Raw genomic sequence first — 18,653 nt, 5'->3', positions numbered from 1 at the left:
AGAGATGTCCTACAACAAAGTAATACATGAGGCTGTTATGTTTTCCCTATATGCATTTTCTTTACTATTTGAGCCTCCCTGAGAAAATGGGAAAAAAAAGGTTTGTTAGATTCCCTAAATTCACGGTGATAAAAAAAAAAAAACAAACTTCAAAGGCAGTATACTGATGGGTGCAGTATATTTTCATTTGTTACTGAGAAAGTTGCTAGCCAATAAAAACCCTGTAGTAAGTATTAATTAATATATTTATGAAGAACACTGTAGCCTGAATCTTGGATCCCAGTTAAAACTTGACTTTTATTCAATAAATTTTGAGTGGCAGAATATATTATCCCTCAAAATCTTGTAGGATATGTGAAATCACACGACTCACACAATTTCCTCATGAGATGCAACCGGTTAGTGCAGTTAACTTCGTGAACTTAACATAAAACAAAAGACCAGAAGTACATTTTAAATGACCACTTCAAAAATAAAGATCAAAATATTTTTAAGCTTGTGTGGATGTTTTGTCATCCAAAGATGGAGAAAACCTTTCAAAAGCAGACTCAGTATTTTATACTTCTGCATGGCAAAAATATCACCTTGTTGCTGTAACTGGGAGCTTGCTTCTTCATATATCTACTCGCTAGTTCTTATCTTTAAGTTTTTTGACATCTCCCACAAGCAAACATCTCACGAAGGACACTTTGCTTTAGCAGGTATTCATTTTACTGAGCTCCACTATAATTTGTTAGTCTTACACGATGCCTAAAGATGCTTCACACATTCAGCAAATGGGAGCTAAAAGAGAATAATTTGCATATATTACTTAAGTTGTACATGCTGTAAATATTGATCTACTAATAGAGGAGCAAGAGAAAAAGTTTTTCAAAAGTTAGCACTTGTATGTACAGTTTCTAAGAATCACTTCACAGGAGTAATTTTTAAAGTTGCTGTAGAGATTACAGCTTTGCTTACCAGCTAAGCTAAAGCCTGTTCAACAGTCCACATCTAGTCCGTGACATTCAATTTATATTATTATATATCTGCAGATCATGATAGTTCTTTCTTTTACTCTTTTACACCATAAGTGGTTAAAGTCTCAAATACTACTTACTCACTGTTATGCAGACAGTGAAGATGCATTTCTCAGTTTTGACCTGTTATTTTAGCCAGCTCCCCCTGAATCTTAAATATGATGCACAGATATTCTCATGCAATGTTTTAAATAACTTTGAAGCCTTTTCTCACTGCAGAAGTGAGAAGCTGTAATTTACCTAACGCCTGAGAACAAAAAGAAACAATAGAAAAGCCTTTATCCCACCTTCGCGCCAACCTCCACAATAGCTATCATTTTTGGAAATGCTCTGGCAAAGAATAATAAATCTCAGAATATGAATAAACATAAACTCAAATTAGCTAGATAAAATGATTGCAGTATATATTAGCTCAAATTGTCTTTTCTTTAAAAAGTATTGCCAAGGTTGATGTACCGTTTTGATTAACAACATAATTGCCAGACGTAATAGAAAGCATGCTAGATTAAAAGGTGCAAAATATTCCATAGACTGCTCACACTACATCGGTATCTTGGAAGGAGGTGAAAAAGTATCTTCAGGATACATAGCTTACATATGATAAATAATTCCTGAACCATTAGCCTCCAGCCCAATCCCCTTCCACCACCCAGCATCAGCACCACACACATTTTTTTTCTGGCCATTCCTTCCTCTTTTTCTTTTTTCCCCCATAAGTTTTCCACCTGTTAACTCACTTCCACATACAACATTTCTCTCTTCCTTAAATGACTGCCTACACTGAGATTCCCTACTACCTTCCTAATTCTTCAAAATGGCCAATCTTGTTTCCTCAGCATTTGGTAGCTCTCTTTCCCGATTTTTTCTCTCCTGAAACAGGCAAAAGAAATGCCACTAGGAGAATGGGATTTAATTTTGAAATTAAGTTCAAAAATTAAATTCAAGTCCCACATATTGTAACTTTACTCAACCTCTGGCAGGACAACGTCAAAAAGTGAAAAAGAAAAAAGTAATAAAGAGCCTACGGACTACTGAGTGCTATTACAGTATATCAAAAGAAGTCACGATGTTGGGAATTCAAGGGATTCAGCTCAACCAATATCACGAATTTCACTCAGGTTCCCACAGGGAAGCTCAGTCAACAGCCAGCTCTTCACCACACAGGAGGACTGAAATGAGGTGTGACACTATCACTCTTACCAAAGTGGACAGAGAACCCCTGTTGGAAAGCCCTGATACATTACCTCCCAAGAATCATCTGTATGCTGATAGTTACTAGACAGAAATCATACTACTTTCCTCTAAAAGTAGTTGTTTGTCCAATTTGATGAAAATGGTAGCATTATAAACAATAATGAAACAATCCCAAAAAACCCAAAAAGCGATGAATTATTCATCTACAGGGTTGGATAGCAGTTGCATACAACCGTACTTTCGGTTTTCTAAGTCACATACAACCACACTTCTGGTTTTCTAAATCTAAAATGCAGTGTCTCTTTACTGAAGTTACTGATGTACTGTTTCATGCTACGTTGTTTGGATTTTTATTCTTAAGGATTTTCCGCCAAGCACACTCTTTTGCACTAACAACACTTCAAAACAAATTTGACCTTGGAGCGTCTAAGTTGAAATGGTTTCACAGAGTGCACTACAGCACGAAATCAGGGGCCAGAGATTCTCTTCCCTATCTGACTTTTATTATTTCAGGAGAAGTAGGAATCCCTTGTTTCACAGAATAAATTACTTTTGAGCAATAGTGCAAAGACTTTTTGCATGAGTGCATAAAGAGTCACAAGTTTCTCCTTACTGCAGTTGACACTCAACTGTCACCTGCCCACATTAACCTGCCCAAGTAACCACATTACCGCCTCCTGAGAAAACCCCTCCAAACATAAATTGAAAAGACAAAAAGAACTGGTTTCTACTTAGAACATGTTGGAGAAGGAATATTATTGGAACAGCTGGGACAGCTTGAGCATTGCCTCTTCCTGACCATCCTGTGTGTTGATACAGCTTAAAGAAGCCACAGTTTTTGAGACTGCAACTCAATCCTTGATCGTTCTAGTGGGTTTATGTCCAACATGACTTCTGTATCAACGCACAACTTGTCCTCATTATTAAACACCATTCCTGAGAAATTCACAGATTGCAAATGGCTAGTTTGCTCTAACGTATATATAGAACAAGTATTATTCTCTATATGTGCTGAGCCATACATGCAAGTAATTAATTTAGATGAGTAACTTTTCAGAACTGACCCTATTCACGTACTCAGAATCTTTTCATTTCTTTATTCTCCAATATACATAAATATACGCTACAAAATCTTCGACACATACTAATGACATGGACACATACACAAAGTCAGTATTTTAATGCCCAGTGAAAAATTAACTTTTGTTGCAGAATATAAAGAAAGCTATTGTGGTGCAAAAGTATTTGTTATGTTTGGCTTGGTAATTACATAATTCAGAGATGAAAATATCTTTCAGTAGAGGTACATTAAATTTTTCTTCTGCTTGAAATAATACCATCCCAAGTACAACAGAGTAAATACAACAGTGGGCCCTGACAGTCTAATCATTGGTTCATCTAAACACATACTCAGGGAGTCAAACTGTCATTAAATCACTGCCCTTAACTATTATAAAAAGACATCAGGTGAGCTGTTCCAGTGATAACAACAGTGGAAAACAGTGCAAAACAAGTTAGTGTCAACAGCTCTGCAGAGAAAAACACTACTGAAGACAGAATATTGATTGCTGTAAGGAAAAAAAAAAAGTTTCAGACGTATTTTGCATTAGATGCATACAAATCCTCTTATGCAACGTAGAATAGCATTACATCCCATGGATACTCTTTTTTCATGAAAAAGAATCTCTAAGTACAGTGGTCATTTATGTTCTATACTGATCTAATAGAATCTGAATGCATTTAACATGATCTCTACAGTAACTGTTACACTACAAAAAACATGTAGGCACCAATCTGTCTCCAAGATTCTCTTTTTTCACGAGTAGTCAAAAAATGCCCATAAAAATTCTGAGAAAAAAAAAAAAAAGATTTCTTGATGTATTACACAAATCAACAAATAGCACAATAAATAGTCAAAAAGAGTCATAGCCAATTCAAGTAATCTAACCTTTTTGTTCTCTGTCCTAGAAAGCAAAGATGCTGAAACAAATTACACTCCTTTACTTGTTCATAAATCATCTTCTATTTGAAAATGAAATCTCCCTTTCAAACCACTCCATCTTTACTCCTCTCAGAGCCTTCTCTTTTCAATGCTATGCCATCCCAGCTGTCCTAGGATCTCCTCACCAGCTACGTCTCATCATGTGCTCATCAGTGCTGAGGGCCAAAGAGCCACCTACCTTAACACAAAGGCAATGCCCCTCCTCACATAGCCAAGGATGCTGGAGCTGCTTCAGGTTCAGGGGCAGACAGCTGGCCCACGGTCAACCAGAGCACCCCGAGTATCTCTCTGCAAAGCTGACTGCCAGCCAAGCTTGGCTGGTGCATGGTGTTCTACTTCCCAAGGTACAGAATCGTACATTCCCCTTTGCTGAACTTTCTGAAGGTCTTTAGTCTGTCCAGGTCACTCGTAATAGCACCTGGTATATCTTCATTTCAAGTACGATGGACAACAGACCAGCCTACAACAGTAATGAATCTCAACTTTGTGAAAAAGCTTTTCAAATAAATACTACTTTCTGCACAAGAGATTATTTACTCCTTCTGTATAATTGATTTGTGCCTGTACTAAGGAATGTCTTTTCAAATCCATATTATACCTAATACTGCCACACAGCAAAAAGCAAACTTTTAAGTTGAAGTTAATTATTTTCCATTATTCGACATTAGTAGACAAGGCAAGAACTTTAGCTTAGTGCCAGAACACACAAGAAGTTATTCTGAACTTATAATACATGGTTTTAACAGCTTAATGTCAAGAAGTGACACTGAAAATTAAAAACTAAGTAAAAGGATTATCGTATTTAGAATTTTGCATTACTACAGATGAAGTATGTAGTGTAAGTGAAATGTTTTGTCAACATTTTCCTGAAAATCGTGATTGTAAATAAAGTGTTTTCATTGCAGTAGCACAGTATTCTATAGTAACACTAGCCATACCATTGCTACAGCTTTTGAGACTCTTACTATAATACACTTCTGCCTTTTTCAAGGTTTTGCAGAAGGTATTTCTAATTCATTCTTCCTTTTAACATGACATAAAAGCCCACTTCACCTGGCACCTCATAAATCACAACTGGAATAGGTAAGTTACAGATAGGGCAAAGAAAAGGAACCTCATTCACTGAAGAGATGTGAAGGGGCTATGTTTGAAGCCTCTTAATCAACTGTTTCAGAAATAGAAATCATGCCTGCACCACAAGATCTTTCAGTGCCACTTTGAATACGAAGAATAATCCTCATACGGCATTTGAGTTAATGAGTGATGACTGTCCACAAATAACAATTTTTCAAAATGTACACAACACCTGGAAACAATCAAAACAATCACCATCTAATTTTGAATGCATTTATCCTCCTAAAAAATATCATTCTGATCAGCCTAGAAAACAACTAACACTACATGTCCATGTTTAAGATAAACAACTGTGATTCTTTATGGAGGGTACGGAATAAATATAAACGATACTAACAACTTAGTTGTACGTATAGAAGGCATTCTATTCTTGACCATTTCAATATTTAATATCTGTTGTTTAATTCTGCTAACAAAGAAATGCTTGCACTAGGTAAACGAGGTAAATTAAAATAAGTGCCCTTCAACTAAGATCAGCAAAGTATTAAAACTAAGTTAAAATTGTAGACCCTAACGTTCTTGATAATCATTACATTTTTTCCACCTACAAATCTAACTCTCCCCACACTGCTCAGTAACTCACACCATGATGACACTGAAAAAATGGATGCAGAATGTTTCAGATTAATATAAGAAATTAAAGTTTAGCTTGTAACAATTATTTCCAACAGTTTACACACAGTGTGAAGCACTTTTTATTGTGTGAACTTTTTGACTAGTGCTGCAAGCATGAGTAAATGTATATTTTCAAGGAATCAAACCAACACCTTTTCTCAATGTGTTTCTCACTTCCTTACATCAGCTGAGGAGAAGGAGGCATTTCTATTGTGTTTCTTTAGTCAGAAGTGAAGCAATATGAACACAGATGGTAGATGCACTTTAAAAAGTGAAGCCTAAATATTTTTGAATATATTCGTAAGAAGTAAAGCTTTGTGGTATATAAAACTTAAGGGTTGGTTGGGTTGTTTTTTTTTGTTTTGTTTTTTTGTTTTGTTTTTTTTTTTTGTTTTTGTTTTTTTTTGTTTTTTTGCTTTGTTTTAATAAAAAAAATCACGACTATCACAATTTAAATCACACCTAAGGAAACTCAATATACTAAAATTATAAACAAATCTGTGCTCCTAGAATCCTAGAAACAACCTTTAGAACAGTTCCTCCCTTCTGCATTACATTTTTTTCTCCATGAATTAAATTTGGTAAGATTCCTTGGCACATTTATTTACGTCCTCCTTCTCTTTATGCAAACTCACCTTGGAGAGCAGAAAGGAAAATAAACTTTATAATTAACTAGCTAACAGTCTCTTTCAGTGTTCAATTACAGGAGATGAGGGAGCAACAGTATTCCTAAGTTGCTTGAAAGCCAGACTTTAATAGATTCAACATGATATTTATTGAGGAGTGATCTATTGTCATGTAGCTAATCTCTCTCAACTCGAACAGTCTAAGAAAACATTCATTCATGAACTACAAAACTGACTGCATAGAATACTATAACCTAAGCAAGGACATTTCAAAAAACTCCATGCTTAGCTTATTCAGCTAATAGAAGAAACAAACTTATTCCCTTGTCTTTCTGACAAAATAGCAGCCACATTTTCAATTTGAAAAGGCTATTCTTTGACAGTTTCCATCAGATAACGCAATTAGAAGTACTCCATGAACCGCACTCTAGTGTAGATTGGATTTGCACTTACTCAGCTTTCCTTACAAGATCGGAAAGTACTGGTTGTTATGACTAGTCTTTTCTGTGAAGTCTTTGGAGTTGTCCAGAGGGCTTCAGCATTCCTCCAAAACTTGTTCTGTTCTCTCCATGAACAGATTATTATCCAGACCCTCTCCTAATGAAAAAATAAAAATAAAAAAGGAAAGCTGACTTAAGCATGTCCTGGCTCGAATAAGAGCCTCGTTGGCATGTTTCGTGGTAGAGCATCATTGGACTATAAAGTTTCCAATCATTCCGAATGTCAGTCACACCTGACGTGTGCCATTACAGATTTACCTCAGCGCTGGCTCAGGACTCAGCACTGAGACAAGACACGGTGGCAGCAGCCTGCTCTGCCCTGACTGACTGTGCAAGTCTCCCAGCTTTAAGTGACATTTAACAAAACCCACTCAAATTTACTTCTGCCAAACTGAAAGACAACAAGTCTACAAACTCCCTGACGTGAATTAATTACTACATTCATGGCATTGGGTTTTTTCTGACAGAATATCTTCAGATCAATTCAGTCATACAAAAAACTCTCCCTCTGCAGCACAGAGATAGTAATCATTAGAAATCTGCACGTTCTACAGTTTGTTGAAACAATCAACTTCAAAAAACTTTCACCTTAAGAATATCTCCATCCACATGCAGTGTAACAGAACATTGGCACTATGCTTAAAGAACTTGCAGTCCCATCAATTAACAACTACTGTTGCATGCCTATGGAAATCACAACATCCCTGCACACATGCAACCAAGTCCCTTCTGCAGGCACAGGAAGCTTTCAGAATAGTCTGCCCTTTAGTCATTACAAGATGATTTCTATTTTAATGGATGCTGGTGTGTGAAGGAGAATATAGAACCAAATTTTATTTCTGAAATGTCTGCATCAATAAAGGTGCCTAATTAAGGTATTCATTAAAGTATACAAAGTTAACAGGAAAAATCCAGAGAGTACTATTACATTTCCCCATTAAACTAATTTAATTTGGTTATAACACAAATTCTAATAAGATGATATTATTAACTAGTTCAATTTCAAAATGTCTTATCTTGTTTATTTTTATTATGTTACTATCAATTGCCTTAATTTATTTTATTAAATAATATTTCTCAATCTATTTTAGAAGAGACAATGGCCTATTTCTATCCTTAGGCAGCTACTGTGCTGCCATTTCAAACAATACAACAGACTTAAGTTTTTCACCAATTTCAGAAGCTAGCATTCAAAGCTGTCTATTCTTTTTGCTCAGATCTGGCTTTTGGAATGTGGCTACATCATTTATGACTGTTAATATTATTTCTGCTCATGAATAGGGAAAAGATCTCTGTTTCACTTAGTTACCTGTTCATTATTTCTTCCTTTCATCTTTTACAAATAGACAATAGAAAGTAACTTCCATTATCATTTAAAGGAATTATTAATGAAAACCAACAAAGCAATGTTTTATCACTCCTCTAAATGGAAACAAAATGAAGTTATTCTGTAACACGATAAGGTACTTTCTGACTTTCTTCAGTGATGTCATATTCAGCACATAGGACATATAAAACATCATGTGTAAGGTTCCAGTGTCTATTCAAAAGTTCCCTGTCTAAAGTCCAGACATAGCTGGCTAGGAGCAAACCATTACATAAGGTTATGCACAGCTCACTAATCCAAGGGCTTTAGGGCTGTTGCATTTCTCCTCAGGGGTTCTCAGTGTATGTATTGAGCACCAGCAACTGTGTACAAATCAGCATTCAGAACCGTGACCCATGAAGACCCAGCAACTGGAAGGAGCTAGACATCACCACAACCATTGCCAATTGCCTTATCTAGTAGAGGAGTCTTTAACCTTGGCTGAACGCCCCGAAGCAGGAACCTGGCAATACTGATAACACAAGAAACAAGAGACAGAAAGCTGTAATGCCCACAAGCTGAACAAAACAAATTCTGTACACATCTCTGTACTCTGGCAGTGTTAATCATCACTTCCAATTTCTCCTTTCCTTCCCTATGTATACTGTTCCTAGGCCATTCTATTCACTATCACCTCGCCTGCAATCTACTCCTTCCCTATTGAATCTTTCAGATTGCCAGCTCCACATGTCGAAGTCTGATCATATTCTCCACATTTGTCCTCATCTGATCTGCTAAACTATTGATATTATTATTTAACATGGGATATGCATTAGAAAAGATCAATAAAAACAAAGTTTTGAAGTCCAATATATTGATAAGGTTAAAAACCCAGAAAATTAGAATGAAAGTTATTCGCTGTCAAACTAGAATGAACCCTCAGTTAAGAAAAAAAAAAAAAAAAAACACAAGCCCCCTCTGTCAGTAATGGACTGGTCATCTTCCCCTAAAGACTTTCATCAAACAAAGACTTTTCTAATAAAGTTGAAAGGGTATAAAATGATTATAAATACATAAGTATATAAAAAGAAATTTGCAAAAGCCAGAGTTGTCCAATATTCCTACATTTATTTATATCTCAGTACAGAATATTCCAAAACTAAACATTTTGGTCACACAGGGCAGATCAGTTTAAAAGCTTTCATCTGCTCTGCCCCATTGATTTTCTAATGCACATAACATGTTAAAATGAATACAGTCAATAGTTCAGCAGAGCAGACAAATCAGAGTCCAGAAATGCACCAAAGCCCATCCTGATTCTTCCCGAATCATAAGCATGGCCTAATGACATGAGAATAAAGGGAGTTAATTTAACCCCAAGGGATTAAGTTTGATACTTAATAACAAATAAACTTTAACATTTCATAGATAATTGTAAGCACTATAACATATCAGGAAATACATTTTTAAAATGATTTTTAAGAAAAACGATATTTTAATTCACAAAGTGTGAATCAACAGTGAAAATCTCAAGAAATGTCACCAGCAACTCTCTGATCCTATCCCCATATTGTCTGACACGTAACAACTTGAATGGTAAAGAAGAGAACAACAAAGATCTCATCAGGCTTGTAAAAAACTTCTCAGAATTCTGTTCAACCAGTCAGGCATAGTATTTATTGCTTGAAAATCATGCATGTCTGTTGCAATATGCCTTCTGCTTATTGTAAGCCTGTAATTTCTATCAAAAAGTGTAAAAAAAAAAAAGTTTTGTTTTAGCATAAAATCTTAAGAAATATTTATCTGTTAAAAAATCATTTGTAAATTTTAAATCTTATTACAAATGGTACTCTAATCAGATGTTAATTGATGGATTTGTTTACTTAAAAACCAGAAAAATGGCCTCTGGGCCAGTCTACATGGAAACTACAGCACAGTGCTGCACACGCACTCAGGTACAAAACTTCATTGTATACCTGACTTCAGCAATCTCTACCAGCCTGTCTTCACAAACAATTGTCATGGCATACTTGCACATAAATGTCAGAACAGGAAATTTCATGGAGGCTTGTGGTATCAATTTAGTCTTGTAGTTATGGGAAACATCTGAGATCTTTACATCCGATGCGAGTTATGCTAAAAAAGTGCCCTCCTCCAGTTACAGAGCTAAGAAAAACATCATAATGCAAAACACAGTTTTCCCTAACAGTGGTTATCTGATTACACAAACTTCCTCTAATAATCCCCTTTAAGTAAATATTCCTAATTAGCAATGTAATTCTTTACCCAATAAAACAAATACTGAATTAAGGTTTTTGGAGACCACAAAATTACACAGTTCCGGAGTCTGTGCCCATTCAAAACAGAACTCCTTTGACCAAATGGTTCTAAGACCAAAGTTTGGAAGGAGTAATCTGAACTCCTTTTAGCTGAAGGACGCTTTAAAACATCAGTCAATGTGAATCTTTTTCTCCTTTTCATTAACTCTCACTGTATGAAGACTTTACCATTACATTCCTGTGTTTCTTGTCACGTATCAGTGTATTACAGAGTAATGAGAGAAACTAGCTTGTAAAACCACTTATTGAGTAGTTCATTATCATCGTCAGGGTCAAAATATTAAAGACCTTCATTTATTAAGAGAAGAACACTAGTAACACAAAGGAAGTGCTTGTAACTACTGAAACAAAGATGAAGTACATGGATATCCAGTGAAACGGCCCCTTGCTCCGCTGACGCATGCATATATATCATGAACTAGCACCCAGATATTGAATACAGAACATGGAAAAACTTCAATGCTATTAAGTTTAAAATTAGACGCGTAATTCACTGACAGTGGCATATATTATATACTGGATGACTGCATTTTATCTGCAATGCAAGCACTTGTTATACTCCTTCAACAGTTCATTTCTTTAAGACCGGTCTTTCAATTCTGAACCAATGATAATCAATGATATGTATAAACTAAAAAAAATCTGAAATATTTAAATATATATAATAAATATATTTATATATTTCTAATGTTTACCTAGCTATTATATCAAAAATTACTTCAATTTTATAGATGACAAAAATAAAGTTGCAATTAACTGAAAATAAGTAATTATTAATATAATAAATACTGTCACTCTAATCGTGAAGAGCTTCTGGAGAAATATTTCATAGTTATACATATCTTCAGTTCAAAATGTTTATGCCTCATCTTTCTCTCCCCCTTCTTCCATAAACAAAACTAATATTATTATTATTTGTCGGGTAGTAGTAGAGTAAGAGTAAGTAAGTAGAGTAAGAGTAGTTGTCAAATAAGCACAGACAGAATTTCCAGAAATTCTGCATCATTCCCAGCACAACTGAAAAAGCATTTGTGTAGAACATTAATCATACGAGATTATCACACGCTGAGGGAAGTATAACCTCAGCTATTGGCACACTTTGAGAAGAAAAAGAATCATAAAAGCCTTGCCATCAGTCATGTCTGTAGTACTTTCTGAATGAGTTTCTACCTATGCACTGAACACCCAAAACAAATTTGGGTCAATTCCTGTAACAGTTACACATGTGTAACACAGCTTTTTAACATTTGCAATCCAACATGAATATATATGTTTGTACAACTACAAGACAATTTTGCCACATGCTATGATTGTTAAGGCCTAATATTTACCATATGCTAATAACGCTGTCACCATAACCAAAAAAAGGTGCTTTTCCTGAAGATGCATGTCATGGCACATAATGACTTCTGCAACTCAGAATGGATATCACAGAAAGTACAAACGTAATTTCTAAGAAACACATTTAAAGACAGACAGATGTCCCCCAAATCTTTGCAAAAAAATCCCTACACATAAATTTTTCCTTATCACTACTGTCAACAGAATTAAAATGCATCTGCTTTCTAAAGCTCATGCAAGACATTTCAGATATAGGCTGAAGGTCTTAATGGATTGGTAGCCTACAGTTAACTTAGGCTGAACATTATGGGTAGGCTGTTTTCTTTTTCTCTCCAATTTGGGAGTCAGTATTTAGATCATCATCATGAGACTTTCATAACTCCAATGTCTTTTAATCAAAATGCAAATTGAGCATATTTTAATTCAGTATAATCTTAGTCTTAAGAAAATCAGCCTTTTTCCAATGTACCAATGACTGTTTTGAGCCCTATGAGCCCATTTCTACACAGCACAGCAGTAGATTTTCTTGGGCTAGTTCCTCCTAGATGTTTGACCTGATTAATTCTCACAATCAAAGAAGAAACACTCCCTTTCAAATGCTTTAAAGGCTGTGAATTTAACCTTCCTAGTATCTAAAACTATCTGTGACTTCAACTGTTTCTGTGGGGGCTGGGGGATTGCTGTTTCTTTTACATCAGGATTAAGGACGATATCCTTTATTATCTTTTTTATTTTTTCCTTGCAGAATGACTTTACATTTATAGCTGACATCATCTCCCATGGTTTGACATAAATACTCACCCTGTGTTCTCTGCAGATCCCATTTGTTTTGTTGTAGTTTTTTTTCCTGAAGACAGATGGATTAAGAATTTGAATTCACTTTAGAATCTCGCATGCTGTATTAGAATATGTGAAGTGAATGACTTGCTGGTTTACTCTGTTGTCATTGTGGAGCAAACACAAGAACCACTGTTCCCAGCTCTTTACTGCGTGAGGAGGACTTGCTTTTAGCAATGTCTGGTGAGAAAAGATATTTTGCTATCACCTGTGATCAAGACTCCAACTACTTTTCACTGATTCAATCTACATGCTCATTTCCAAGACTGCTGCAGTGAAAAAACCTGCTTACAAAAATTAATTTGTGAGACCCAGTGAAGGACAACACACATCTATCACAGCAGGTGATATCACTCGTAACTTAAGACCTTATAAACAAATGAGAGTAAATAATGCAACAACAAAGTACTGATATACTCTATTTCCACACAAGGCAGAGTCAGTACAGAATATAATTCACAATATACAGCCTGGTGCATCTCACTCACAAGGTTAAAGAATGTCAGATCTACCTGGATCCCTGCTCCAAGCTGACAGTAACACGCTGAGCAGAGAACCCATGACCATGGACTTCCCCATACCTGGATCTGGGAAAGCCTCTTCCACAAACCAGGCAAGAACAGGGCCAACAGATTGCCTGGAGGATAAGGACGAAAAGACTGGCTAGCACATAATGAAATTATAGTAATAACAACAACAATAGCACTTAATTGCTAAGCTTCCTTAGAAAATTTTGCTTAACTGAATACTGTAAATAATTTCTGATTCCAGAAATACCATATTAATGCGCACACAATTTAACTACAGGAACTGGCATAATACAAAGGCAGTTCTCACTGCCTTTGAGTTCTCACAAGAACCAGATTCAGCACATTTTCACAAGTTAACTGTTCACTACATAGGCGAGCTCCATTCTTCAAGGCCTGTGTCTTAGTGACTCAAGCTGATGGAACTTGCTTTAGGAAATCCAGTTTCTTCCTGAAGTACTTTGATTCATCAGATAAAGTACTTTTTATCATGCAGTTGTTGGGAATTTTTGCCTATTAAATGTCTACCATCTGAAGAGTTGGGTTTTGTTTTTTTTTCTGTAAGCACTTAATCCTAAAGAGAAAAGCCCATAGAAATGTCTCTGCTTGGAATTGAAAAGAAATGATCAAAACACCCAATCATCTTCTCAGCAGCTGCCCTAGAATTTTGTTTAACCTTCACAAGCACTGGGAAAAAGAAGCATCTGAAACTAGCAAGAGCACAAAGATTTTTTTTCTCATTGACATAGCTGTCAACATTTCTCAATATAAAAAATAAAAAATAATTTTATCAAAACAAGAAGTGTCTTTAATGAAGTCTACCTGCATTGGAAGCTCACTATTCACCCTCTAGTGAACAATTTGTTACAGAGACTTCAATGTTCCTGCCTTCTAATTGACACATTTTCATACCCAGAGTGTTTTTCCTCTCTTTGACTACACGCTGTCAGGCAGGACTTAGATACTAAAGAAAATTAATTTTGTTGAATATCTAATTTGAGTCATTGATTAAAAAAAAAAAAAAAAAAATCTGTCAAATGATTCAAACCATTCTGTCAACAAAACAACTCTGGCTACATTCAGATCTTTTCTGCAGATGTAATTTGCAAAACAGTATTTTTTCTTGAAAATTTATTCATGATTTAAAAATGCATAGTTCAAGAGCTGGGTGCCCTGGCTAACATCTTCAACTTTTCAAATATGAAAGAAGTTGTCTACTTCACAAGTTCGTATCCTAAGCCATCGCATGTATTACAATTTACTGATACAAGCTATTATTCAGTCTGTCTCTAGCATTTTTATTGCTATATATCATACAAAAAAAAAATTCATTAGACTAAATAGACTGTAGTTATTTACTGAGGGCTTTAAATCCAGAAGCCAGAGTTCCAACTGTGATAAAATTATCTTCCTTATTATTTGGGGTTTTTGGCAAAGCCGAAATAATTTGGTATATCACTATGATTAAAATAAATAAATAAAAATTAAAAACAAAAAAGCACCTGCAATGTATTTGAGAAAAAACAATGTAGACTTCTTCATTTGGCTTTCATTTCATTTCTGCACATCTAGAAAATGACAGCTGAGCTCAGTGTTACAGTCATTTCACAAAGCCTGAATGTACTGTTGGAAGTAGTAATTTTGCTTCCAGCAGAGGAAGAATCTGGAAAAATGGAGTCAACATGTGCTTATACACTATGGTGATGTCTACTCTGATAGTCTAATTCAGTGACAAGTCTCAATTTTTACTTCCTTCCATGCTGGAGAGGATAAATCCAAGGAAACAGTGCACTGAAAACTATTCAACGCAATATACGTATATACGATTTTTTTTTTTTTTTTTTTTTTTTTTTTGACACAAACATGGTAAATAGCTCATATATATGTCTTATTTTTCAAAGCTATTGCTAGAGTTACATCTGAATGCCCTGCTGGTCTCTCAGTGCTCCTTCTTTAGCTTAAAGAACAGCAGATGCACCTTTATTCTAGCACTGAAAGGACAGTACAGTATCCTATAGCAGCGTTAAATTCTTAAAGGTGTGTAGTCACATGTTTGTCCTGTTTATGAATAAAAGCCCCTCTACATATTAGAATGAAACTGCAGTGCTGAATACACATCAGCACAGAGCCTAGATTGTCAAATTATTCTTAAATTCAAAAGTTATGCACACAGAATGAGAGATAGGCTCCAAAGCATCACAGATTCAAAACTCGTTTACAACATCGACTCTACACATCATATTACTGACCCCTTCACTCCATTCTCCCCCTTCCTCATCTAATAAATATATACATACATACATATATAGCTAGTTTTCTTGATTTTGAAAGAGTTCGGGTTTGTTCTGGTTATTTTTTGTTATGGTTCATAAAATATTAGGTACACAAGTGCCAGCAATTTCAAAGAGACATGCATTCATAAGTCAACTAACTGCCTCTGCAAACTACATACACTGGAAATTTCACATTCCTATAAAACTGCTTTCTGTCAGCACAGTGAATACTTCAATGAAAAAAACTGCAAACAAGTCAAGAGAAAAAAAAAAAGAGCTACTGAGATAACAGCTCTATGTAAATCAAGGTAGTTCTAATGAAATCAGTGGAGCAAAGCCAATTCAGGAAAGCTAAAGATCTGTCCAAATATATTGAACAATCACTCAAAATTGAGCATAGTTGTTTTCATAAACATAGTGGTATGATTTTACAATCAGTTGCTCTATTCAGTTAATTAAATTAGATTTATCTATGCATTGCACAAAGCATGTTCTCACTAGAGTAAAAAGGATAACTCTATGGGTCATGAGATGCTGAGATATTGCCAGTCTGACACTTCAGATAAAACTCAGGACAGCCTATATTCTCCTAGTTTCAAGAAATGAGATATCCCACACAATTTAGAAATGTTGTTGATGGCTTTATCCCATCGCCAGGTTTCTCAGCAGCTTCCACATACCACCAGCAGAAGACACTGAGGCTTAGAAGAGACACAAATCCCTCAGAAAGAGCCAATTCACTCAAATCTTTTGTTTGTGATTTTTTTTTGTGACAAAACAGAGGAAAATAGTCTTTAGGAGACAGTTGTGATATATTCTTTACCCCCATCTTGACTCAGAAAGGAAAGAAAATGCAAGACCTGTAGGAATTATCTAAGTAGGGTTGTGGCCAAACAAAGTCTTACAGAGCTTAGCCAGTCTCTGTTTCTTGCCCTTTTATTTATGTATTTATTAAGAAATGCAATGACTCCAGAAATGCCTTCTGTAATACTGCAAGTTCAAGGTAACAAAACTGGAAACTCACTTTTTTTTAAAATGCAACATATCAACATATCTGAAACTATTTGGTCAACAGCAACTATTGCAGTTTTAACCTCTAGCCAGTTTTGCAAACTGTTCTCCAAGGCCTTATTCAAAATATTTATTATTTTAAGCAGGCTTAGAATTCTTTGCTTTGTATTTTTTTTTCCCCTTCTATTTTAATTGTCACTATCATTCACTACATTAAAAATGGATCATGTATGACATAATTTGCAATATTCAGAAAATTCAGTGCCATGCTATAGCTCTATCTTTAGTGCTATGCTGTAAGTCACTGCTTGCACAACAGTCACATTTCTAACTGTGGCACTTCATTCATAGAGCAAGAACTACACTCATGAGAATTTACACTCTCATACCTCCAAATGGCTTCAATTTAAAGATAAGAGATCAAAAGCAGCAAGCATTTCAATAAAAATCCACACAGTACTGGCCAGGATTCCCCAATGTTTCTTGAATTTATTGCTTGAAGCTTATTTTTCTCACAATTCTGGGATCCAAAGAAGGGCAAGAAAAACTAACCTCTCTATTCTCTTCATGACCAAAGCACATTAACCTGATATACAGTAGATGATCTCACAGGTAATGGAAGGAACCCATTTAGAAGGTTAGGAGGAAAAGAAAAAAAAAAAAGGTATAATAAGAAAAAGATGCACAGCTAACATTATTTCTTTGTAATGAGTTGGGCAAAAAAGCCATTCAAGTACAATGGTGGAGAAGTCAGGCACAACACACTTCATGTTCCGAAACATCCAAACTGTGGGCAACTTATTTTTGTTCAAGCTAGTTGTGAAGCACCATCATAAACTTCAACAGACCACAGTACATGCAGGAAAAACTAAGGTTTCTCATGTGTTTACAATAGAACAAATTGCATTGAGGTATCAAGTCTGTTTATTAAGAAAGCACATGCCAACAGAAAACGAAAAGCAAATGAGAAAGCAAAGAAACAAACAGAAAAAAAAATCCACCCATCAATATTGCTTTACAATATACCAATTCTTTACTATAAACATTAGCAGGATCTGTCACTGTTTAATCCAGAGTACCAGAATGATACAATTTAATACAATTATAATCATTCAGTGATTTTTGCATCACATAAAGAAAGACATTTCATGCTCTGTGGAGTAAAAAATGTAGGTCAGGACCCACAGGCTATAGTCTAGCTAAGCTGCTGTGAGTTTAAAGTATTATTCTTTTGGGAAAATAATAAGGCATTTTAATTTCACACAAGCCAATGATCTTCAAACATCGCTTTTTTTTTTTTTTTTTTTTTTTTTTTTTACCTCTTAAAAGGAGACTGACACCTAATGCCTGATTGGTGTGAAAGTCATCTCACCAGGCACAAGAAGCTTTCAGTAGAAAAGCAAGCGGAAGATGTTAGTTTGCCTTGCTTATAAAGGAAAGATATAATGATGGATCAGGGCAACTGTAACTGATGTTGAGAACTGACAGTCATTTTGCCCATGTACGCAATTCAACATACATACATATCCCCTGCGCTCCAACAGGTTTGCAATCAATTGGTTTAACTGATGCCTCTTCAAGAGTAACAAAGCTTATCACTGCTTCTTACTAAAACTGAATCATGTACAGTTAAAATCTGGAGTAAGGTACACTCATTACAAACCTGAAAACGTGTCTATGACAGCAGCCTTAACAGAGCAGATTCTTGACACTGTTACTAAGAAATTACCTGTGTGTGCCTTGGAGACAGAAAACACAAGTCTATACAAATGGGTAAATGAATACAAAGTGTACTGCTCTAACTTGCTGCCACAATATTTACAAGGTAAGTTTCCCCTTGGCCTTAAAAACAGTATTTGTCAACCTCCTCCATCTTCTTTCCTCCTAACACCGAAGAATGCTTCAAAACGAGTGATGAATTATGACAGC

Source organism: Lagopus leucura, unplaced genomic scaffold, assembly GCF_019238085.1.
Source record: "Lagopus leucura isolate 7727_CA_CO unplaced genomic scaffold, USGS_WTPT01 Super-Scaffold_100016, whole genome shotgun sequence".
NCBI classification, from domain to species: domain Eukaryota; kingdom Metazoa; phylum Chordata; class Aves; order Galliformes; family Phasianidae; genus Lagopus; species Lagopus leucura.
This window is presented reverse-complemented; position numbering follows the sequence as displayed.